At 46.1% G+C, this 24,220-nt stretch overlaps 1 non-coding gene across 1 annotated transcript; it reads right to left on the bottom strand.

Annotated features, from left to right (window-relative positions):
* Positions 1–360: 360 nt before the first annotated feature.
* LOC123595644 lies at positions 361–467 on the bottom strand. Its single transcript, XR_006711290.1, has one exon. It is a non-coding gene; the product is annotated as a U6 spliceosomal RNA (small nuclear RNA).
* Between the last annotated feature and the right edge of the window lie 23,753 nt (positions 468–24,220).

Raw genomic sequence — 24,220 nt, 5'->3', positions numbered from 1 at the left:
TTTTCATGAAATGGCTTTTATTATATTTGTGTCCCTTCTATCCTTTCTTGAGGGTTTTTAAGAAAGGATGCTGAATTTTGTCAAATGCCTTTTCTGCAACGATTGACTGGATCATATTGTTCTTATCTTTTATTACTGTGATGTATCACGTTGATTGATTTGCGAATGTTGAACCAGCCCTGCATCCCAGGAATGAATCCCACTTGATCATGGTGAATAATTTTTTTTTTTAACACAAAATATCTTTCCATTTTTTGTGGAATCTTTAATTTCTTTGATTAATGTCTTAGAGTTTTTCTTTATTTTTTTATTTTTTTTATTATTTTTTTCTCATGCCAGTGCTTTATTTATTCATTTTTTAAAAATATGGAACGCTTCACGAATTTGCCTGTCATCTTTGCGCAGGGGCCATGCTAATTTTCTCTGTACCATTCCAATTTTAGTATATGTGCTGCCAAAGCGAGCACTGAATAATTCTTTTTATATGCTGTTGAATTCAATTGGCTAGTATTTTCTTGTGAATTTTTGCATCCATATCCATCAGGGTTATTGGCCTGTAAGTCTCTTTTTAAACTGGGTCTCTGTCTCGTTTAGGAATCAAAGTAATGCTGGCTTCATAGAATGAGACTGGAAGTTTTCCTTCCCTTTCTATTTTTTGGAATAGCTTGAGAAGGATAGGTATCTTCTCTGCTTTAAGCGTCTGGTAGAACTCCCCTGGAAAGCCATTTCTCTTCTTCTGCTGGGTTTAGGCTGTCTTTGCTGTCCCCCTCTATTTCCTTTAGGTGTGCTGTTAGAATTTGTATTTGGGATTTTTCTTGTTTCTTGAGATGGGCCTGGATTGCGATGTATTTTCCTCTCAGAACTGCCTTTCCTGCATCCCAAAGCGTTTGAATTGTATTTTCATTTTCTTTTCGATATATTTTTTTAATTTCTTCTCTAATTGCCTGGTAGACCCACTCATTCTTTAGTAAGGTGTTCTTTAACCTCCATGCTTTTGGAGGTTTTCCAGACTTTTTCCTGTGGTTGATTTCAAGCTTCATGGCGCTGAGGTCTGAAATTATGCATGGTATTATCTCAGTTCTTGTATACTTATGAAGGGCTGCTTTGTGACCCAGTATGTGATCTATCTTGGAGAAGGTTCCATGTGCACTCGAGAAGAAAGTATATTCTGTTGCTCTGGGATGCAGCGTTCTATATATATCTGTCAAGGCCATGTGATCCAATGTATCATTCAAGGCCCTTGTTTCTTTATTGACCATGTGTCTAGATGATCTATCCATATCTGTAAGTGGAGTGTTAAAGTCCCCTGCAATTACCGCACTCTTATCAATAAGGTTGCTTATGTTTGTGAAATGTTGTTTTATATATTTGGGGGCTCCCATATTCGGCGCATAGACATTTATAATTGTTAGCTCTTCCTGATGGATAGACCCTGTAATTATGATATAATGCCCTTCTTCCTCTCTTGTTACAGCTTTTAATTTAAAGTCTTAATTATGTCTACTCCAGCTTTCTTTTGACTTCCAGTGGCATGATAAATAGTTCTCCATCCCCTCACTGTCAATCTGAAGGTGTCCTCAGGTCTAAAATGAGTTTCTTGTACACAGCAAATAGATGGGACTTGTTTTTTATCCACTCTGATACCTTATGTCTTTTGGTTGGCACATTTAGTCCATTTACGTTGAATTATAGAAAGCTATGGGTTTAGAGTCATTGTGATGTCTGTAGGTTTCATGCTTGTAGAAATGTCTCTTGTACTTTTTCTCACAGGACCCCCTTAGGATCTCTTGTAAGGCTGGTTTAGTGGTGACGAATTCCTTCAGTTTTTGTTTGGGAAGACCTTTATCTCTCCTTCTATTCTAAATGACAGACTTGCTGGATAAAGGATTCTCGGCTGCATATTTTTTCTGTTCATCACATTTAAGATTTCCTGCCATTCCTTTCTGGCCTGCCAAGTTTCAGTAGAGAGATCCATCACGAATCTTATAGGTCTCCTTTATATGTTACAGCACGTTTATCCCTAGCTTCTTTCAGCTTTTTCTCTTTATCCTTGTATTTTGCCAGTGTCACTATGATATGTCGTGCAGAAGATCGATTCAAGTTACATCTGAAGAGAGTTCTCTGTGCCTCTTGGATTTCAATGCCTTTTTCCTTCCCAGATCAGGGAAGTTCTCAGCTATGATTTCTTCAAGTACACCGTCAGCACCTTTCCCTCTCTCTTCCCCCTCTGGCATACCAATTATGCCTAGATTTTTTCTCTTTAGTGCATCACTTAGTTCTCTAATTTTCCCCTGATACTCCTGGATTTTTTATCTCATTTCTTCTCAGCTTCCTCTTTTTCCATAATTTTATCTTCTAGTTCACCTACTATCTCCACTGCCTCTTCAATACGAGCCGTGGTTGTCTCCTTTTTATTTTTCACCTCGTTTATAGCATTTTTTAGCTCCTCCTGACTGTTCCTTAGTCCCTGATCTCTGTAGCAATAGATTCTCTGCTGTCCTGTATACTGTTTCCAAGCCCAGCGACTAATTTGGAGTAATATTCTAAATTCACTTTCTGTTATACTGTTTTAAATCCTTTTTGATCAGTTCGTTAGCTGTTGTTATTTCCTGGAGATTCTTTTGAGGGGCATTCTTCCGTTTGGTCATTTTGGATAGTTCCTGGAGTGGTGTGGAACTGCAGGGCACTTCCCCTGTGCTGTCTTGAATAACTTGCGTTGGTGGGCAGGGCCGCAGTTAGACCTGATGTCTGCCCCCATCCCACCGCTGGGGCCACAGTCAGACTGGTGTGTACCTTCCCTTCCCCTCTCCTTAGGGACGGGATTCACTGTGGCTGTTGTGGCCCATCTGGGCTACTTGCACACTGCCAGGCTTGTGGTGCTGGGCATCTGGCGTATTAGCTGGGGTGGATCGGCAAGGTGCACAGTGTTGGCAGGGTCAGTCTCAGCTCATTTATCCTTCGGAGATCCACTTCGGGAGGGGGCCTGCGGCACCGGGAGCGAGTCAGACCCACCGCCAGAGGGATGGATCCACAGAAGCACGGCGTTGGGTGTTTGCGCGGAGGGAGCAAGTTCCCTGGCAGGAACTTCTTCCCTTTAGGATTTTGGCTGGGGGATGGGCGAGGGAAATGGTCCTGGCGAGCGTCTTTGTTCCCGTCAAGCTGAACTCTGTCATCCCGGGGCTCAGCAACTCTCCCTCCTGTTGTCCTCCAGCCTTCCCGCTCTCTGAGCAGAGCTGTTAACTTATATAACCTTCCAGATGTTAAGTCCCGCTTGCTGTCAGACCACACTCCGTCTTGCCCCTCTGCTTTTGCAAGCCAGACTCAGGGCCTCTGCTTGGCCGGCGGGCTGCCCTTCTGCCTTGGCTCCCTCCCGCCAGTCCGTGTAAGGCGCACCGCCTCTCCGCCCTTCCTACCCTCTTCCGTGGGCCTCTGCATCTGCGCTTGGCTCCAGAGAATCCATTCTGCTAGTCTTCTGGCAGTTTTCTGGGTTATTTAGGCAGATGTAGTTGGAATCTGAGAAATCAGCAAGACGCAGTGAGCCCAGCATTCTCCTACGCTGCCATCTTCCCCCTGGATCTGCATGTACAAAGTTCTAAAGATAGGCAATGAATTCTTGAAGTTCGTAGGTTTCTGCTGGACACAGGGCCATCCTTGGCCCAGCCTCCAGAGGAAAGGCCTAGGGTCCTACAGCCCAACTCTGTGGGGAGCTGGAAATATGATGAACTAACTCCCCTTAGTTTAGACAATAGCTACAGAAGATAAGGCTTCAGTGTTCTCCCGTATAGTGTTGTGTTAGCAGTGGATTTCTCGAGCGTTCCATAGAGTCATAAAGTGTCAATTGGCCTGGGTTCTCCATGGATGACTCACTGTGCTCTGGGATACTAGGGAAGTGCTTGCTACTTACTGGGAGCCATTTAGAGCCTAGAGAGGTTTGGGGACTTGAAGTGGTGAGGACTTGGGAAAGGGAAGGACATGTCAGAGCACAGGACACTGAGTCTAGAGTGCAAGGCCAATACCAGTGCATTTTGGGCCCCCGGGCTCTTCATTTGGAAACAGGGTGTCATTTTTCTGGCTGACAGAAAGATGCCTCATGAGTCAAAAGTATACACTGGGGATGGACAGAGTAATGGGAAGCGCAGAAGCTGGAGATCCCTTGCCCAGCCTTGGAGCCTGTAGGTCCTGAGTTTACCCAGGGAACTTAAAAGGCCACTGCCTTCATGTCAGCCACATAATGGTGCTGATTTCGTTTGGTGGTCTTCATGCCTGTGTCTCCAGTGCTAGCGCTGGACACCAGGGAACAGGCAGGCTCCTGTGTCACTGGTTCCCACTGAGATTTGCTGGAGGACTTGGACAAGACAGACGTTCTGCAGACGTTCTGGGTTTCCCCTGCTTCAGATACAATAGGAATCTCCCATGACTAGTAATAATCTTCACAGAGGAAGCCAAGCAAAGTGTAGAGGAAGGGCTCCACGGTCCTTCTATTTCTTCATTCAGTAACTGCTCCACCCATGCCCCTGTGCCAGGGGATCTGCTGGGCCTACGTGCAAGGCTTCCAAAGACAAAGTGGTCCCTCCCTGCCAGGGCTTCACAGTCTGCTGGGGAGAACAGAGGTATGACAGACAAGATGTGAAAATAAAAGGGGGGGGGGCAAGAGCTGTAATAGTGAAAAGAACAAGTGTGCTGTGAGGACAGGCTGGGGAGTCACTGGAGGGTATGAGAGGCCTCAGTGAGGTGAACAAGCTTGGAAAGTGCTATTAGTCCTCAAGGATGCATATAGGGAGGGCTCAGAGCTATGAACAGGAACCCAGGCTGAGACATACTAAGTACTAATAAAGACTTGATATTTAATTAGGTGATGTCCTCATTACTTATGCAAGACATAAATCAGCCCTGGGAAGTAGAGATATGATGATTATCTTCTAGTTACTTGATCTGTAAAGTGGAGGTAGCAAAGAGAACATAGGGAGAAGGACACAAATACTGGTCTATGCAAACGGATCCTTGTTATGTTCCTATGCCAATTTGCATAAATTTCACTGTTGCCAATCCTAAGAGTGCAGAAGTGGAGTCTTAGCTTCCAAAGATTAAAAAAGCAAGGTCCTTTCCATTTCCCTTTATGTGCAGAAACTGGAGGGCCAGATAAGCCTCCATCTTTCCAGAAAACATTCCTTCTACTAGACTGTTCAGAGAGAATCTGCCAAGGCCAGAGGTGGTGGGGAGACCAAAGGTGGCAGAGTATTAGGAACCAGGAGGTTCATATGGTGTGGGCAAGATTAGTTCTTCCTCTGGTTCACCGGTGAGAATTTGTGGAGGTTGGGACCCATACAGGAACTGATCAGGGTAACCTGGGTCTCTGGTGACAACATGCCAGTTGCAGCGGATGGTTGGGACATCCAAGTTTCCTTCTAAGCGCCCTCCCACACCAAATTGGGCCATTCTAACTCACACAGGGTCTTTAACTTACTGGGGGTTATCTTAATTCCACACTGTCCAGAAAACCCCTTCTCAAAATTCTCAATCATAGTTTCAAGAACTGCAGGTTTGCTCTGTCCCAACCCCATAATGTTCCTGTGAGGTGGAGTCACAAAGACAGAGGGATAGGGGTGCTCCCTCTAATGAGGAGACCAGTCAGATGCCCATCTGGCAGTGTCCTGAAGGAACTTAGGTGACGCTTAGCTGCAGTGGTCTCAGCTTTGTGACTTACGATTGGAAACTATTCCAATGCCACCATAGACTGTATGCCATTCATCATGAAATCGTAGATGGGCCCACTCATACTCTGTAGGCTTTGGGGTCCTTAAAGAAGACCGCCCGTGAAGCCACAGAATCGAACTCATCAGGCAAGCCAGACTGAGTCGTACATTCACACTCACATACACACCAGAGGTTATGACCTTCCCTCACACAGTATGTCTACAGATGAGACCACTGAGTTATCCGGGGAGTGATCAGGTCCCCCTTCCACCACTATGGGGGGGGGTACAACACAGGAAAGAATTGGGTCCCAGGCCTTACCAATAACTGATGTCTGATCCAGATCCTCCATTGCCAAGTCTCCTCGAGTCCGGCAAGAAGAGCGGAGTGGGGCCGGACTAAAGCGAAGAAGGAGACTGCCAAAATTCAGGCAGAGTACGCCATCTCCACTGGGATTTCTCGTTCTGTCACCACCTCGCTGTTTTCCCAAAATGGTGGCAACAATGGGCCAGAGCGGTTGGGTGTTATGGAAATGTTATGGAAACTGGTCTGTATCACCTGGCAGAAGAACCAAGCGGCAGGCACTCAGTGGCCCCAGAGGAGATCATTCCCCAGAAATCTGAGCCCAGAGCATCAGCAGAGGGGACAATTTATAGTCTGTTACTTCCACACCCCTCATTAGTAGTAATTTTGTGCCTGTGGCAAGCAGGGTAGGAAGGGAATCCCAGAAGGGTAGTCTTCTAACAAGGACTGAGATTCCCTTACCAGTCCTGTCAGTCATCTCGTAACACATTTTTCCCTAACAGTAATGTCCACAAATTCTGAAACCAAAACTGCAGAGTGCCTGTGGACAAACCTATTGCACACTCACCAGCATTGTACAAGATTCCCAGCTTAATAAGAAAGCATATGATTCTGAGACAAGAGCACTGAAATGACTCCAGGGAGACTCTTGTTTCCAAAGAAGAAATATTATTTACTATTGCTATAATAGCCTACTAAGCAACAGGAGCTCAGGGACATGAGGGTCAATTGTCCTCTGGAACATCACTCAGAGCCTTCCACTGGATCAGAAACTCACTGGAAACTCACTTCGAATACTTCTAACTCAGTTATGTATGGGAGAGTCACATGGTCTCAGTGTGTAAATTGAGACCAAGTTAGAAAATCAGCAATGGGAGGGAATGACTACAGGGAGTCACATCTGTGCATTCAAATGGGCACAGGGGAAAGTGAAGAAAGACACCCCGACATTCCCTTCCTATTGTCCCATACAGGTGAGTTCCACCCCAACCTCTGGCTTTGACTACCCACAAACATTCTCCCCGGGCACCTTCACACACCCTCGTTTTGCCGAAGGCCACGTCATTCTGAAACCAAATTGAGAAGGTTCCAATGCAATACTTCTATCACCATCACAAGCACACCACCAAACCCCCAAGCTAAAACAAGAGGATATTTCTTGGAGACACACTGTCCTGGAATTATGTCCATGTAAACCCTCTTTCATCAAAAGGGCACAGGTGTGGCAATTGAGACACTCCCTGCCAGAGTTCTTCACCAAATACGCAATTTGGCGAAAGTTGAGAATGAAGAACCCAGTGCAGTCACCTAGCAACCGGGTCATATCCAGAATAAGAAAAGCCTGTGGGATTAGGCCAAGGGAGCCCTCTGAAGGACTACACCTGGAAGCCTGGTCAGCAAGAAGTCTGGTCTTTCTTTAGGATCCAGTGATTTCTGGTTTGGTCTATCCCCGTCACTTTTCCCATCAGTTGAGGGAGGAAGCAGTGTTTGAACTGGAGCTATTGATTTCTGAGTGTTCTTGCCCAGGAATCTGCAACAAGTCCTTGGTTCCCTAATTCCTGGCAAGGGCTCTTCCAATGCTGATCCCTTCCCAGTTCATACTGTCCATGTACAAACTGTATGCTTCTCAGAATGAAGGCAACTCAATCATCCACGTTAGTGAGGCAAGCTGGCTCCCCAACATACTCCATAGCACAGCAGGCCAAGCAACAAGCATCCAGGGACCAAATGCCTGCTTTCTTTTGGTAGAGCAGAGCCTGATAGCTCTCACTGATCACAGGAGCAGAGTGGAAGTTTGTGGCCTTACTAAGTATGTGAGCTGAGTGATGGCTCCATGGATCCCAAGGGAGGAAAAAATAAATTTTCAGAAACAGCAAGGGGAAGGAAATGGATGCCAGGAGGGACAAAGTTTGACATTTCCTGTGGGTATGGTTATCTACTTGCAAAGAAGATGTCTTGCTTCATTTGCCCTCGGCCCAGAAGGATGCCAGCCAGCTCCCTGCCCCAGTCTCTGGCCCAGCCTACACACCAAACATCCGCTGCTGGGCTCCTTCAAATGCCCTGGGCCTCGGAATGGTCACATGCTTCTGAAACACAGTGAATTAATAAAGAATGATCCCTGTGGAAAAATCTCTTCCCTAGTCACAAGGACTGGACCAGACTCCCAGGTGGAAGGCAGAGGATAGAACTCTTGAGACACTGACTCTGTTGCTTTGCAGGAAGAACCTTGTTTCTATAAGAAAGCAAAACTGTGTCAAGGTGGATAAGGAGGGCCAGAGTTCTTCAGAGATTGGAATAGGAATTCTATGGAGAAAGGAGTGCCCAGCACCAACTCCTGGCAACCTGGCTGGCTATGGGAAGAGGAAACACCAGAGGACTTAGGCAAAAACCCCCTCTTGAGTCTATCTGGGAGTCCTGTCAGCACCAGGCCTGCCTTTTTACTTCAGAGGAACCTAGAGAGCCCTGGGACTTAGTCTGCTTTTGTTGCTTTTCCCATCATTGAATGGAGTGAGCCATGACAATACTGTACCAGGGAAGTTCCCACCACTGTGGATCTAAAGTGTGGAGAGGGGCAATTCTGCACTCTTGTAAAAACATCTTTATGTGCTGACAAGCTTCTGGAGACTACTCTTCCTGTGTGAACTCTCCGGTTTTCAGAAGGAAAGCACCTCAATCAGGCAGAGCAAGGAGGTCAAACTGACTCCCCTCCCCCACCACTTGCTACAAACAGCCAAGCAACAAGCTCAGGGACAGGAGGGCTATTCTCCTTTGGGATAACCGATGCTCATGGCTGGTACTGAGCACAGTCCAAGGGGGAACCTGACGCCCATCACTGGGTATGTGCTGAATGAGTGCCAGCTCCATGGCTCCTAAGGGTGAATAAAGAGTCAGAAACACAGAAAGGGAGAGGGAATGGCTACAGCCAGGACCAAAGGGCATCCAATATTTCCCTCCAATGGGGATGCAATCAATGTGGAAAGGAAATGCTTATCTTCATTTCCCCAGGCGCAGCAAGGTGGCCAGTTCCCTGTTAATATGTCTGGCACAGCCTCCCCCACAAACAGCTCTCAGCTGGACCCCTTCCGATGCCCTAGGACTCTGGATGTCCATGTAGTTCTGAAACCAAAAGACCAGAGCCCCTTTTCCTCCACCTGTGCCACAGTCACAAGGGCTGGTCCACATTGGATATCTGCAAGCTGGAGATAGTACCCTGAATGTCTGAATTTGTATGGACCCCAGGCCTAACCTTGATGGATGATAAAGCAATGTCATAAACTGGATACACCGAGGACCAGAGTTTTTCGTGTTTAGAAAGAGCATGACTAGCTCAATGTATTCAGAAGCCGTCTTGCTCAGGAATCACAACTTTTTGTGGGTTGTGGCTACAGGAGTGCTGCAAACATTGGAGCCCTGTGAGCAAGAGGCCCACATTCTCCCTTAGGAAATAGAGGGGAACTTTGGCTTGTGGGGTGTTTCTTATTGTATCCTTCATGATGGGCAGCAGAGTCTCTGATATATGAAGAATGTGCTTCCATGTGTGATCAAGAGGTGGGAATGAGGTTTAGGTGCACTATTTTATTCAAAGGCTTTTTATGCACTGATCAGGTCAAGGAACACGTTGCACATGTACAAACGGTCTGTTTAATTGAATGAGGATAGCTCCATCCATTAGGGGCAGGGGTCCATGTGGCTACCCAATCCCACAGTAGGCTGCCCAGCACCCAGGGTTCAGGGACAGGGGGGATAGCTGTCTTCTGGGACATTAGACTCCAAGAGCCCTGCATTGGGTCAGGAAAGTCTTGGAAACTCACCTTCAAACTGGGGACCTCAGTTGGTGTAGGTTCCATGTTTGAACTGAGACCAAGGGAAGAAAGCAGCAATGGGAGAGAAATGACTCCAAGGTGAGTCAAAGCTGTGCATTCAATTCGGCATGCAGAAAACCAAGGAAAGAGACCCAATGTTCCACTCCCTCTTGTCCACAAAGGAGGAAGTTTCCACCCCCAACCTCTGGCTTAGGCTATCCACAGCATTCTCCCTAGGCATCTTCACACACCCAGGTTTGGATGAGAACCACATCATTCTGAAACCAAAATGAGAAGGTCCAAATTCAGTATCTCTGTCACCATCACAAGCACACAACCAAACGCACAATTTGAAACAAGAGCATAGTACTGGGAGACACTGTCCTGGAAAGTCATAGACTCTGGGTCTAGAGTTCTATCTTGTCTAGCAAGAAAGCAGGATGCAGGATTAAAATGCAAGGGATGGCTAATGTCCAGAAGACAAGAGCCCTCATTAAGTGTCTTTGCTCTGTATTTGTTAGGATCAGAAGGCTTACAAGCATGATGGACGTGCACAAAGAGACAATGAATCTGCAAACATTAACTCATGGGTGTGAGAGAAAGGGGGTTTTGAAGACATACAGTGTAGGGGGTTTGGGTCAATATAAAACAAAATCCGGGGGCAGGGCAGATGGTTGAGAACAGCATACATGAGGCGTCATGTCTGTTTATCTTAGCTAACCTAAGGGATAAGACAGATAAACATGCTACCTTAGGGTCAACAGGGCACCTTTCTTTTGCTAATTAGCTCCACCCGGGCACATCTCCCTTACAGTGGTCTATAGCCCAATGTACCTGTTTACCTAATTTGGTTCTTCCTTCCTGTGAAAACAGCTTTCTGTTTTAGTACTAAATTGGGGGGGGGGGTGTTTCCACCCTGAATACCTAGTCTTGATTACCTCATATACCTTTGTTCTATATTGGGGCCTTGCTCTGCCCTGTCTATACTGGGGGCCTTTGCCCGCCCTCTCTATGCTTATTTACCTAATCTTGTATACCCAAACTTGGTGTGAGCATCCTAGAGCGTTGTAATTCTTTAGGCCTTGTTAACCCATCAGTGGCAGGCTTAAGGAATTCCTAAGCTCATTCCCCACACCGGAATAGTGTCCATGCAAACCATCTTTCATCAAATAGCTCAGGGGTGGCAACGGAGACACACCCTGCCAGAGTTCTTCACCATACATGATATTTGGAGAAAGTTGAGAATGAAGTACCCAGCACATTCTCTTATCAACCAGGTTGTACCAGGAATAAGAAAGGCCTGTGGGTTTAGGCCAAGGGGGCCCTCTGAAGGAATACACCTGGGATCCTGGTCATCAAGAAGCCTCCCTTCTATCATTAGGAGGCAGTGATTTATGGCTTGGTCTATCCCTGCCACTTTTCCCACCAGTTGAGGGAGGCAGAAGTATTTGAGCTGCAGCTATTGGGTCCTATGTGTCACAAGGACTTGGTCCTCTACTTCCTGGCAAGAGCTCTTCAAATGCTGATGGCCTCCTGGTTCTTACTTCCCATGTGTTAACTGTATGCTTCTCAGAATGAAGGAAACTCAATCGTCCATGTCAGTGAGGCAAGCTGGCTGACCTTCACACTCCATAGCACAGCAGGCCAAGCAACAAACACCCAGGGACTAAAGGCCTTCTTTCCTTTGGCACAGGAGAGCCTGATAGCTCTCACTGAGCACAGGAGCAGAGTGGGAGTTTGTGGCCTACCCAGGGGCAGATCCTACAGGAGTCCCGTGATCTCCCTGGAGGGCTGAGTTGAGGCAACCTGTTAGGGTGTGGGACACACACAGGGTTTAAGAGCAGAGGATGGGTGATTGTGTTTTGCAGGTTGTGCTTTGGGCACCACATACCCTTCGAATCTCCCTTCATTTCTGGAAACCCCATGGTTTGATTCAGGTTCCCCACATCTGTTCTTTCTCAGACCTAGGAGGTGATTCCCCCTTAGAAGCAGAGCAATGGGTAGGGCTAGGGTTGGCTCCCCGTTTTGTCTTGGGCACAACCACCCACAGTGGCTTGATCTCCCTGGAGGGCTGAAAAGAGGGCCCATATGTCGGTGTGGGTCAGGTTTAAGGTTGGAAAACAAGAGCCAAACATTTCTGTGGGCCAAGCTTAAGCATGGTCTCAGGATCCCCTCCTACAGCTCCATCCCAGCCGTGGAAATGTCATAACAAAAGTTTGGCTTCCATGAGGAGATATTCCCCACTGGTCATTGGTCCCCATCCTTTCTTTTCTTTTCTTTTCTTTTTTTTTTCAGTTGTCCATGGTGGACCCACCTAAGGTCAGAACCCTGACTAGGGTTAAGGTCAGGAGGATCCAGGCTCTGAACCCCCAGCAGTGCAGTGGTTTCCCTGGAAGGCTGAGTGGAGGGCTCATGGGAGGCTGTGGGTCAGGCTTCATCTCTAGGTTCAAGGGCCCACCGGGGGTGTGGGCCAAGTGTTTGTTGTGTCTTTCTGTCTTGTGTATCATCATCCTTGCTTTGAAAATGGCATGGCGATCTTCCAAATTTCATGCTGAATAATCTCTCACCAGTTATGGACCCCCTATCTGTTCTGTTCTCTGACCTAGGTATTGGGCCCCCACAGGGATCCAGCCTTGAATAGGGTTAGTGTTCGGTTCTGGGAAGTGTCAGGGGCACAAACCGCACCAGTTCAGGGATCTCCCTGGAGGGTTGAGTTGAGGGTGCCTGTTCGTATGAAGGACAGGTGAAGGGTTTGGCTGCATTGGAGGGCTAGTGGTGTGCTCCAGGCTTAGGCATTGGCCCTGGATCCTGGATGACAGCTCCTTTTGGGCCCTGGCAGTTCCATGGTCAACTCCAGGGTTCCTCGATGAAGAATGTTGCACCCATCAAGTGCGCCAAGTCTGCTCTTTTTTTTTTTTTTTTTTCAGACCTGGGAGGTGGGCTCCCTTTGAATAGAGCCATGGCTAGTGTTAGGGTTGGCTCCCTGGCCATGCCGGGACAACACCACCACCTGTGCTGTGGATCTTTCTTGAGGGCTTAGTCTTTGGGTTCAAAGACACCTACGGTGTGGGTCAAGCTTAGGTTTTGCCTCAGGATCCCTCTTGTGCGGGGGCTTTGGAAATGGCCTGGTGATGTTCCAAGTTCCATGTTGACTAATTCTGAACTGCTTCTGGACCCCAAGTCCGTGGTGTTCTCAGACCCAGGAGTTGGATCCCCATAAGGAAAGAGCCTTGTCTAGGGGTAAGGCTCAGACCTTTCAAGAACAGAGCCAACATTAGTCCTGTGATATCCCTAGAGGGTTGAAGTGAGGCCACCCATTGGGGTTGCAGGACAGGCGTATGGTTTTGGTGCAGCAGACAGCCTATTGTTCATTCCAGGTTTCAGATTGGGCACCGTATCCCCTTTGAATCTCACTCCAGGCCCTGAAAATCCCATGTTCCAATTCAGCATAACTTAATATTTCTGCACCCATCAGGTGCCCCACGTCTGTTTTTTTCTCATACCTAAGCGGTGACTTAGAGGCAGAGTCGTGGGTAGGGTTAGGGTTGGCTCCCCAGAAGCGCCTTGGGCACAACCACCCACAGGGGCATGATCTCCCTGTAGGGCTGAAACGAGGGCCTATGTGTGGGTGTGGGTCACGTTTAGGGTTGGAAAAAAGGAGCCAAACGTTTGTGTAAGCCAGGCTTAAGCATGGTCTCAGGGTCCCCTCCTATGGCTCCATTCTAGCCGTGGTAATGTCATGGTGAAAGTGTGGCTTCCACGTTGAGATATTCCCTGTTGGTCATCGGCCCACCCCAACCCGTTCTCTTTTTCAGATGTCCATGTTGGGCCCCCTTAGGGCCAGAGCTCTGGCTAGGGTTAGGTTTAGGTCCTAGGAGTCTCAAGGCTCTGAATTCCCTCAGTGCCGGACTGAATGGAGGGCGCATGGGAACCTTTGGGTCAGGCTTCGTCTCTGGTATCAAGGGTCTGCCTAGGGTGTGTGCCACGCAGAGGTCGGCCTCATTTCCTCTTTGTGCAGCACCATCCCTTCTTTGGAAATGGCATGGTGATCTTCCAAATTCCACACGGAACAGTCCCACACGGGTTATGTGCCCCCTCTCTGTTCTGTTCTCAGATACAGGTATTGCCCCCAGAGGGGTTGAGCCTTGAATAGGGTTAGGATTAGGTCCTGGGAGGTTTCAACAAGAATATTGGAGTTACCAATTGTGCCAGTACTCTCAGGCAGAACCCATAGGTTTTTGACCAGGAAGTACAGTGAAGACCTACCTGCAGTGTGAGCCTGAAATCCGGGCTCCAGGTTTGTTAAAACAACCTTTTTAGTGGTCTCTGGGAGTGCAGCCTGTGATCAGTTCTGTTGGCCATCATTATAGAACCGAATACCTGCAAATTTCACAAGGAGCTCGTTCCATGGGTCACTATGGGCTAATATACCCTCTATTTCCTCAGCTGTCCTATTCATTCTTCTGTCCCTGCTTGTAACCAACAACAGACAAGGTCTTGGCTTTTGCCATTACTTGTCCTAATGTATCTAGAGGGTTTAAGGTCTGAACTCTGGGTATCTGGATAAGATCAATAAAAATATCTCCTTTGGAATACATTGGTCTTCTAATCCAAAAATAATTTCTTTGTTTCCAGAAGCAAAATGGCCCCACCGTTGCTCATGGTGGCAATGACTAAAGAGTTGTGCAGGATGTGTTGCCTGGGAGAACAAAGTGACTCTCTTTTCAGCTCCCTCTTGTCCCATGTACAATCTGGGAATTTAAGAATTCTTGAGCTCTGAAATCTTAGAGATACTGAGTCTCTCTTTATCTTGAGTTAGAGATTTCCTGAGCTCCTGAGCTCCCAGGAGCCACGCAGTGCCTCCAAATGAGTAGATCTGAATACACTGCTTACCAAGGAAGATACTCAAATGACTATTACACATGTGAAAAGACGTCCAACATAATATGGCATTGGGGTATTACAAATTAAGCAATGTGGCACGAGTGAAATTCCGGTAGCATGGCTAAAATTCAACACGGCGATACCATTAAATGATGCCCTGGATGTGGGACAGCAGGAACTTTCATTCATTGTTACTTGGAATGCAAAATGCCCCAGGCACTTTGGAACTATCTTGACAGTTTCTTACAAAGACACAAAAACTCTAATATAAAACAGTACAGAATTCACACTTTTAGGTATTTCCCTAAATGAGTGACTTGTGTCCACAAAAGAATCTTTAAAAAATGTTTATTAAAGATGTATTCATGACTGCCTAAAAATTTTAAAGCAACAATTGTCCTTCAAAGCTGAATGGGTAAACAAATTCTGCTAGGTCCATACAGACTATGACTCAGTGATGAATGGGCAGGTGTTAAGAGTCCACAAAAAGAGAGAGGAAATTTCTATGTACACTTATAAGTGAAAGAAGCAATCCTAAAGGGACTGGAACTGTGAGCAGTGGGGAATGGGGGAGCAAGAGCCCTGGGCACCAGGTCCAAACCTGGTCGACATGTCTATCGAATTGAACAGAGGACTCTGTGCTCCCCAATTTGTCAGCTGGGAGTTCCTGTCTCTCTGCTTCTTGCAGGTGCTCCTCAGCCATCCTTTGGGTGAAGGTCTTTCCAGTACAGCACTGCCTTCACTCAGCTGGAACCCAGGCCTAGAGAGAAAGAGGGGTCTGCACAGCCTCCTTATGCCTACTCCTTGAACAGCACATACAAGCTCTTCAAAGAAGTAAAACTCTCTCTTAATCTGTGACATCTGACCAGATGCATACCTGGGTCATACAGATTTAATTAGAATGTTCTTGAGGGTCTCTTGGGTGGCTCATTTGGTTAGGAGTCCCACTTTGGCTCAGGTCATGATCTCAGGGTTTGTGAGTTCAAGCCCCGTGTCAGACTCTGTGCTGACAGCTGAGAGCCTGGACTGCTTCTGATTCTGTGTCTCCCTCTTTCTCTCTCTGCCCCTCCCCAACTCGTGCTCTGTCTCTCTTTCTCTTCAAAATAAATGAAAATTAGAAAAAATAAAATGTCCTTGAACTAAGTACTTATGAACATATGTTCATGCCCCATGGACCAGAGCCCCTCTGGCAATGAGCCTACAATAATGTAGCACATGTGTCAGAATCAATGTACAGATATTCCCACCTTTCAGAAGTTCTCATTATGCCTCTTTGCTTTTATGGAAGACCTACATCAGTACGCTTTTTGCTTCTGAATTATATTCAAAAAGACTTTTCAGTTTGAGAAAAAAACATCACAGGTATAGCAAAAATAATATTCAATATTTGTTTTGTAGGGGAGGACAGACTTGGGAGACAGAGTCCCTGAGGATTGTGCTTCTTTGCTAGGGTTACCATAACATAATACCACACGGTGGGTGGCCACATCAAAAAAATTGTTTATTTTCTCACAGTTCTGCAGTCCATGTTCAAGGTGTTGCCTGGTTTGATTTCTCCTGAAGTCTCTCACCAATTGTGCGCCAATTGTGGTGCTCTTCCTGGGTCATCACATGGCATTTTCTCTGTCTTCTGCTGTCTTTATCAGTTCTTTTAAAGAAACCAGCCCTTTTTATTTGGACACCACCCTCTTGACCTCATTTACCTATAATTACAACCTTCAATGCCTTATCTCCAAATAATCACAATGTGGGTTAAAATTTGCACATACAAGATTCTGAGGGAACACTATTTATTTACTCATTCATTCATTTGCTTTAATATCTATTTATTTATTTTGAGTTAGAAAGAAAAATTAGGAGAGGCAGAGAGGGAAGGAGAGAGAGAATCCTAAGCAGACTCCACGCTGTCATCTCAGAGGCTGAGTTGGGGCTCCATCCCACAGAACGTGTTACCATGACCTGCGTGAGATCACGGTCTGCTCTCCTGCCTATGGTCCCACCATAATTCAGCCCCTCAGAGACACAAAGCCAACCATTAAAAGTTACGACAGAACTCTCCTGATTTTCTTTGACCTTGGTCTCTCCATGTCCGTGTCCTTCTGGAATGTCCTTTCTCTCCCCATGAATGTCATGTTATGTCTTCATGCGTAGGCTTTAGCTGCCCAAATTTATCTCCCCTTATTTTCTCCTCCCCTTATGATGGATAGATTCATGATCCAAAGCAATCATCTGTTGCCAAAACAACGTGTTTTCGGGGGTGGATTTCAAGAAAAACACAGGGTCAGCAAAGAAGAGTTTACTTCGTAGAAATAACTGCAGGACCTAAGAACAGGAATTTTGAGCTTAAAGACTTCAGATGCTGGCAGAGCAGTGTGACTAGTTTCAGTTGAAAAATTCTCTGGGATATTTCAGTAAATAATGTCCAAAAGTGTCAGATTATAATTTTTTTTAATTTACACACATGACACTTATACAAATAGAGCATGAACATGGGTTGCAAAATTCCTTCAGCCTCTATGTTACTGAGGATTTCAAGAAAACATTAAAGGATTTTTTAAAGTCTTAGAAACATAGTCCTTATATTCTACCAAGATAGATCTAAAGAAGGCTACTTCCTGCATTGGAGATGAGCTGTTTCGTGTTCTTAAAGGGTAATAAAAGTAGGAACTTTGGATTCCTCTTGCCAGTGACAACAATCATTTCTCTGGTTTCATTAACATGAAACATCCTCACGAGGCCATATGGATATCAGATTGCCTCATCTTACACTTCCCATCACATCTTCCCTAAAGGTGAATCTATTCTCCCTCTGTCCATGTGCTCTCACTTTGACTCCTGGAGTCTCCATAGATCACACTGAACCACCAAGCAAGCAAATCAACCTGACAAACCAAAATCCGTCTTCATAGAATCCTCAGACCCTTCTCCTGCATGAGTCTCCTGTTTCTGAATGCTCCTTCCCTTGTTCCTGTGTGTGTGTCTTCTTCCCCTGGGCCAAGTTGTTCATCTTCATCACCCCCCTTCATACCCACTTCATGAACTGTCTACATAATCACCTAAATCTAAGGAATATTTGAGTTATGCCCTAGTTCCCCAGCTTTTCTTTTTTGTGAGATTTCATTCTCTGTGATCTCAGCTACCTCCATTCCCCTGACCCATGGGTTCATCAGTGTGCTCTCTGTTCTCCCTGCCTCCAGGGATGAAGGTGAGGAAGAAAATGGCCCCTGTAGGATTCCACCATCATGCTATTTCTTGAAGGGCAGCTCTATGAGGAAGGGGTGAGTTGTCTGGTGTAATTACCAAACACCACACCTAGAAGTAGGCTGGTCCCCAATGCATACTTAAGATTGCAGATATGCCCTTTACCACCCAGCCCACATGGCACTGGGCTACGTGATTTCACTCATATGTGAAATGTAAGAAGCAAAATATAAAGATGATCATAGAGGAAAAAATAGAGTGGAAAACCAAGAAGCATACTCTTAACTGTATAGGACATGATGGAATCTGAGGGGAGATTGGTGTGGAATGGGTTTCACGGTGGATGGCGAATAGAGAGTGCTCTTTGTGAAGTTCACTAGGCAGTTGTAAGGAAGGGTGAAGTTACTGTTATTCTACACTTGAAACTAATACTACACTGTATGTTAACTAGCTGGAATTTAAATAAATTCTTTAAAAAGTATTCTATATTAACCACAGGGAAAGGACCCGTGCTGAAGTGCATAAAGCATCATTTTGGGAGGGCTTCAAGTGACACTCTTGTACCTCACAGACATAGAGAGTAACAATTTACCCACAACCTCCTTGTGTAAACACTAATGCTTTACTGCTGAAAAGTACCTTTTTCTCTAAGAGGGTTTTAAAAACTTCTTGGGAATAGGCAGTCAGAATTATTCTTAAACCCTTGTGTAGAAGCACTAGAAAGTGACCTAGCTTTAGGTGCCTAAAAGTACTGTGTTATAACGCATTGTTTATGTAGCTTCAAGTGTATATCTAGTAGGAACTTTTGTTTAAACCCTCTCTATTCACATGAGGGGTTTTCCAGGTTCTTAACTCCAATAAAAATGATTTCCTTAAAGCATTTGTAAATTAGCTTCTTAAAAACATCCAGTAGGAAGTGTGCTTACATCCATCTCTATAATGCCCATATCCTGAACTGCCTGAAACAGCTGTGTTCTAAATGAGTTTTTCAAAATCTTTTTATTTTTTTTTCTCTTTTATTTATTTTTTTATTTTTTATAATATATGAAATTTATTGTCCAAATTGGTTTCCATAAAACACCCAGTGCTCATCCCAAAAGGTGCCCTCCTCAATACCCATCACCCACCCTCTCCTCCCTCCCACCCCCCATCAACCCTCCGTTTGTTCTCAGTTTTTAACAGTCTCTTATGCTTTGGCTCTCTCCCACTCTAACCTTTTTTTTTTTTTTCCTTTTTTCCTCCCCCTCCCCCATGGGTTCCTGTTACGTTTCTCAGGATCCACATAAGAGTGAAACCATATGGTATCTGTCTTTCTCTGTATGGCTTATTTCACTTAGCATCACACTCTCCAGTTCCATCCACGTTGCTACAAAAGGCCATATTTCATTTTTTCTCATCAAAATCTTTTTAAATACATATAATTACAGGTGTTTCTAAACGTGTTTGTATACATGCTATGGAACGGACTTATATTTCACTGCCTAACTACAATGTGCTTAATACATTTTTCATTTGGCTTTTCACGTGCATCTACTTGGGTACTTTGTTTAAAATCTCTTTATTACCGAACCAGACCAACACTAACCATCCTACACACCTAGAAAATTGATTGGAGGATTAACACAAAAATCTGCAAAACCTGAACCACAGAATTCAGCAGGTACATGGTGCAGAGAGCTGAACTTGGTGAGCGAGTAGCCGTGAAAGGTAGGGAACCACTTTCCCGGGAGGAGAGAGACTGGGGAGGGGGGAGAATACGGGAAAGGCACCCCTCTCCAAAAGCATTTGGAAAGAAAGTGGAAAATTGGAAAGAGTCACAGGGACTAAACTGAAAAGGGAGAAAGGAGAAAGGAGATGGTTTAAATTCATTAAGACTGTAAAAAAGGGGGGCACAAAGGTTGCAACTCTGCAGCTTGATACCTGGCGGTGCTCTGGTGGGAAGGATAAATCCCCAGGAGCAGAGAGTGGGGTTTGGGAGGTTCTCGGGCCATATGGGGAAAAGCGGTTCCACTGCTGGAAGGACATTTGGTAGAGACTGTTGAATCCACCTGGTCCCAGCAGACCCTGGGAGGTGGACATATTTGCCCGTGCTGGGGCAAGGTCATTAAGGGTGAAGCCTGGTGCCAGATGTGTGTTGTGATTTTCCATAATACCCGAAACACTGCTGCTACACTGTCTCGTGAAATTTTTCTGGGGCAGGCTGGCACCTGGCTGCAGTCTTCGGGCACCGTCAGCAAGTCCCACTTCCAAATACCTGTCCATCAGCCAGGAGCACATCCCTGTGACAGCTGTATCACTTTGGCCCCTATGGACCAATTCAAGGGCAGGACACACACCCAGAGACAAGTCATTCCCTCTGATGTTGAATGAAGAATATGGGCACGCTTTTTTGCAGTCAGGGCTTTCAGTGGGAACTTACAGATAGCACCATTTGCCAAAGCTCACAGGTGTTTCTCGTTCCTGAGTCATCATTCAGCGAGCTGGGGAAGATGGTGCTAGTCGTGTCTCTCTCCACATGATCTCATTCTTATTGCTGATGCCGAACTCTGACCCTCCCTCTAGCCACGGTGGTCACCCCTTCACCCTATTTTCACTCTGAACCCTCCCATGGCTCCATCCCATGGGAGTGTTTTAGAGTATACCCTGGGCCCTCAACTGGGGATTCTGGTCTATTCCCTGTGACTGTGGCATATGTTTGGCCAAAGAGCCCCTGGCTCTTCAGTAGGAGAGTTTTCCCTGTATGATGGTTCATCTCTGCATGAATCAGTACTCAGTTTTCGGGCCAAGTAAGCCAGAATTTTTGTGTTTGTTTTTGTTCTGCCACAGGGACAGATCCTCAGATCTTCTCAGGCTTTCAAGTACTTTGAAAAGAGAAGAACAGCTGTAAAATGGGAAGTCATTCCAATATGTGAATGATGCTCAGCGCAACATCTATTTCCTTTAAACCAGTGCAATTTTCATGATTTGTGAACAAGCAAGGCAACCCTGCTCTGGTACCTCCCTCTGCATTTCTTCCAAGCATGTCACACACTGGCCAGTCCTTGTACTCAGTTCATCCTCAGTAGAGGTTATTCCTGGATTTTTTCAACACATCACACCAGGAATATGCCTTTCACGTGAGCTTACACATATGGCAGCACATTATATCTAAAAAATGTGGGATGGGAGAAGTGGGCTGGTAAGAAAGCAAAGACCAGGTGCTGCCTTCATGGGTTCCACACTATCTGCCAGTCCCTGCCTTCTACCACTGTCCTTGGGGGCTCTTGTAAAACATCCTGCCAGCCAGAACTGTCACCTTTGCTACTGCTGACTATGCAGAAGGACCGACCTGCACAGGTCAATGCCATGGGTGTCAATCCATGACCGCAGGGTGGCTTTGCTGGGCCGTGGAGGCAGCTATGGCACTGCCTACACCACAGCGCTGTTCAGGCCTTGGTCCCTGACCCAGAAACCTGTTTGTTGCCATGCTCTGCACCCAGCACTGATGCCTATGATCCTGCTGGCTCCTCTACCCCAGCTGAAAGTTAAATTCAAGTCTGAGGAAGTACAAGTTCTGCCATTAGCAGTGGCTGGGCATCCTTGCTTGGTGCTCACCTGCCATAGACACAGGCTTGGGTGAAAATTTGGGAACGTCCTGACTGACAACTTCATGGCTCCTAAGTCTAAACGGAGACATATTTAGACCTAGAGCCAAAGGAAAGGAATGGCCATAAAGAGGGCCAAAGGTCAATAACTCCAATGACAAAGGGATGAATCTGGAAGGGGGTTATGCCACTTCTTATCCCCTCAGGTAAGAAAGACCTTAGACCAGCTCCTTTCCTCAGCCCTCTGGCCCATTCAAAGTGCAAACACTCTTTTCTGTGCCATTCCAGAGCGCTAGGACTGTGAATACCTCCATGGTTTTGGCATCAACCTCCCAGGGGCCCTGTGGTCAAACCTATCACACAGTCACAAGTACTAGACTAAGATCCCCAGCAGAATGCTGAGGATATTCCTCCCTGAGAGACTACATGCAATGGAGCCCAGAGAGGACCTAGTTTGGAATTAGAACAAAAGGGTGGAACTGGATCCACGGAGGGCCAGGTCCTTCATTAGGGATGAGAATGGAATGATGTGGAGAATGAAATGACTAGAAACATGTTCTTAAACATGCTGACTTAGTAAGAAGCGACAGCTGTGGGCTTTGGTGAAGGGAGCCTTCTACAGGCACATACACTTGGGAGCCCTGTCAGCAAGGAGGCTGCCTTCTTTCCTCAGAAAGAGAGAGAAAGCCCTGACTTTGGGTGTGTTTCTTGCCCTTTCAACTAATAGACAGGGGCTGCAGAGATTAAGCTGTGGCTGATGGACAAATGGTTAGAACCGAGCCTGGTGCAGTATTCCTTTCTAAGTCCCTTTGAATCCTAACCAGGACATGAAGCATGTAGCAAATGCATGAACCATCTACTCTCCAAAATAAAGGCACCTCTTTTAGACAGGGGAGGAAGGCCAGGTAGCTGCACATCCCTGCAATTATTCAAGCTGACAATGCAAAAAGCCCCCAGGGACAGAGAGGCCCGCTTTCCTCTGGGATATCAGACACTGAGAGCTATTCTTTGGCTCAGGAACTGACTTGGCATTCCACAGCAATGTTTGCACCCGGGCTATGTACATGACAGAGCCCCATGCATTCTGGAATCTTCTACTTTAAACAGAGGACATTCTTCTGAGCCTATTGCCTTAAATGGCTCCCAGGTAGTGCCTAGTATGAACAAAGAGCAACAAAATGTAAATAGAGACCTGGAGGACTAAAGTGCTTCCTTAAAGAACAGAATGGGTTAAAGTTAGAATTAAGTTCTTACTCCTATCTCCTGTCAGTCTGTCTGTAAGGTGTGTAAGAACCACATGAGGACTGGTTGCAAAGGAAACATCCATTGGCTACACCTGACAGTGAAATACTGCAGGAGCTGTGTATTCTTCCTTCAGAGAGAGGAAGAAAAAGTGCTCTGGGCATTTTTCTTGTCCTTCCCATTAGGGAATAAATGCAGTATTGATTCAGAGGCAGGGGGTTCCTGCTCCTAGCTGGTGACCAAGTGTTTCGAACCTGGACTTGATACAATAGTTCTTGAAAGCACCATCTCTATGCTGACCAGGCCCTGAGGCCTGGTGTGCATATGGGAGCCATGGGTGACACAGAATGAAGGCATCTCAGCACTTCACTGCACATGCTAAAGCTGGCCAAGTCCCAATCACTCAGGGACAAGAAATCATCCTTCATTTGATATAAAGGTACTGTTTGCTCTCACAGAGCACAGGACCAGAGTGGAAGTTTACCACCAATCTTTGAGCTCTGCTTGTGGGAGTGAAAGCCCACTCATCCCTGAATGGGATCCAAGACTTAGAAAATGATAAACTGGTGGGAATGGCTACAAGGGAAGCCAAGGCTCTATATTACACATGGACATTGGATTATGATGCTGGCCCTATCTTCCTTAGTTTCTCCAAACTGTATATGTATGGGCCAGTCCCTCTTTAAATCTCTGGGAACACCTACACGCATCCATACATATACAACTTGGCACCGTCTTATGTCCTAGGCCTCTCTTTGTTCCCAGAGATATAATGGGAAATTACAAGAGGCCCTGTTGGCAGTCTATTCAGAATCCCCAGGACTCAACCAGAGCCCCCAGTTTAAAGTGTAAGATATTGCTCTGGGACACAGATTCTGAATGGACTCCAGCGATATCCTCCTTGGGGGGAAAAAAAGAGCAAAAGGCTGGAAATAAAAGACACAGGGGGCCAAAGTGCTTCATTACAAATAAGAGCGTGATGAAGCTGAGAAGGAAGTGCCTAGCACAGTCTCCTGAGAGGCTGTTGACTGTAGTAAGAAACACCTGTGGGCCTGGGCAAAGAGACCCGTCCATTGCTTACTCCTGAGTGCCCAGTTGTCATGAGCCTTGCACTTTTCTTTCAGAAAGAGAAGGAAGGTTTCTGACCTGGTCTCATTTTTATGACCAACCTCTAAGGGCAGAGAAAGAGCAGTGATTCAGTGAAAGCAGGTCCATGTACCGATTTGTGCTTTAGGGTTTGTAACCAAGTCACGGTGCATTATTCCCTGTGAGGGCTTTGTTGGGTGGAATAGTCCTGCAGTCTAGTGTGCATGCCTGAATCATGTGCCTTAGGGTATAAAGATATTTTATTCAACCAGGGGATGGAAGCAAGCTGGCTAGCAATCACAGAGATTACTAGGGCCAGTCAAGCAACAAAGGCTCAAGGACAGGAGGGTCAGTTTTCTCTGGGGTAAAGTACCTGATTGTTCTCTCTTAGTATGGGCCCAGAGTGGTAGGTCATCAAAAAAA

This window comes from Leopardus geoffroyi (assembly GCF_018350155.1).
Source record: "Leopardus geoffroyi isolate Oge1 chromosome B2 unlocalized genomic scaffold, O.geoffroyi_Oge1_pat1.0 chrB2_random_Un_scaffold_59, whole genome shotgun sequence".
In the NCBI taxonomy this organism is placed as follows: domain Eukaryota; kingdom Metazoa; phylum Chordata; class Mammalia; order Carnivora; family Felidae; genus Leopardus; species Leopardus geoffroyi.
The sequence above is the reverse complement of the archived record's forward strand: the minus strand, read 5'-3'. Positions and strand labels throughout refer to the sequence as shown.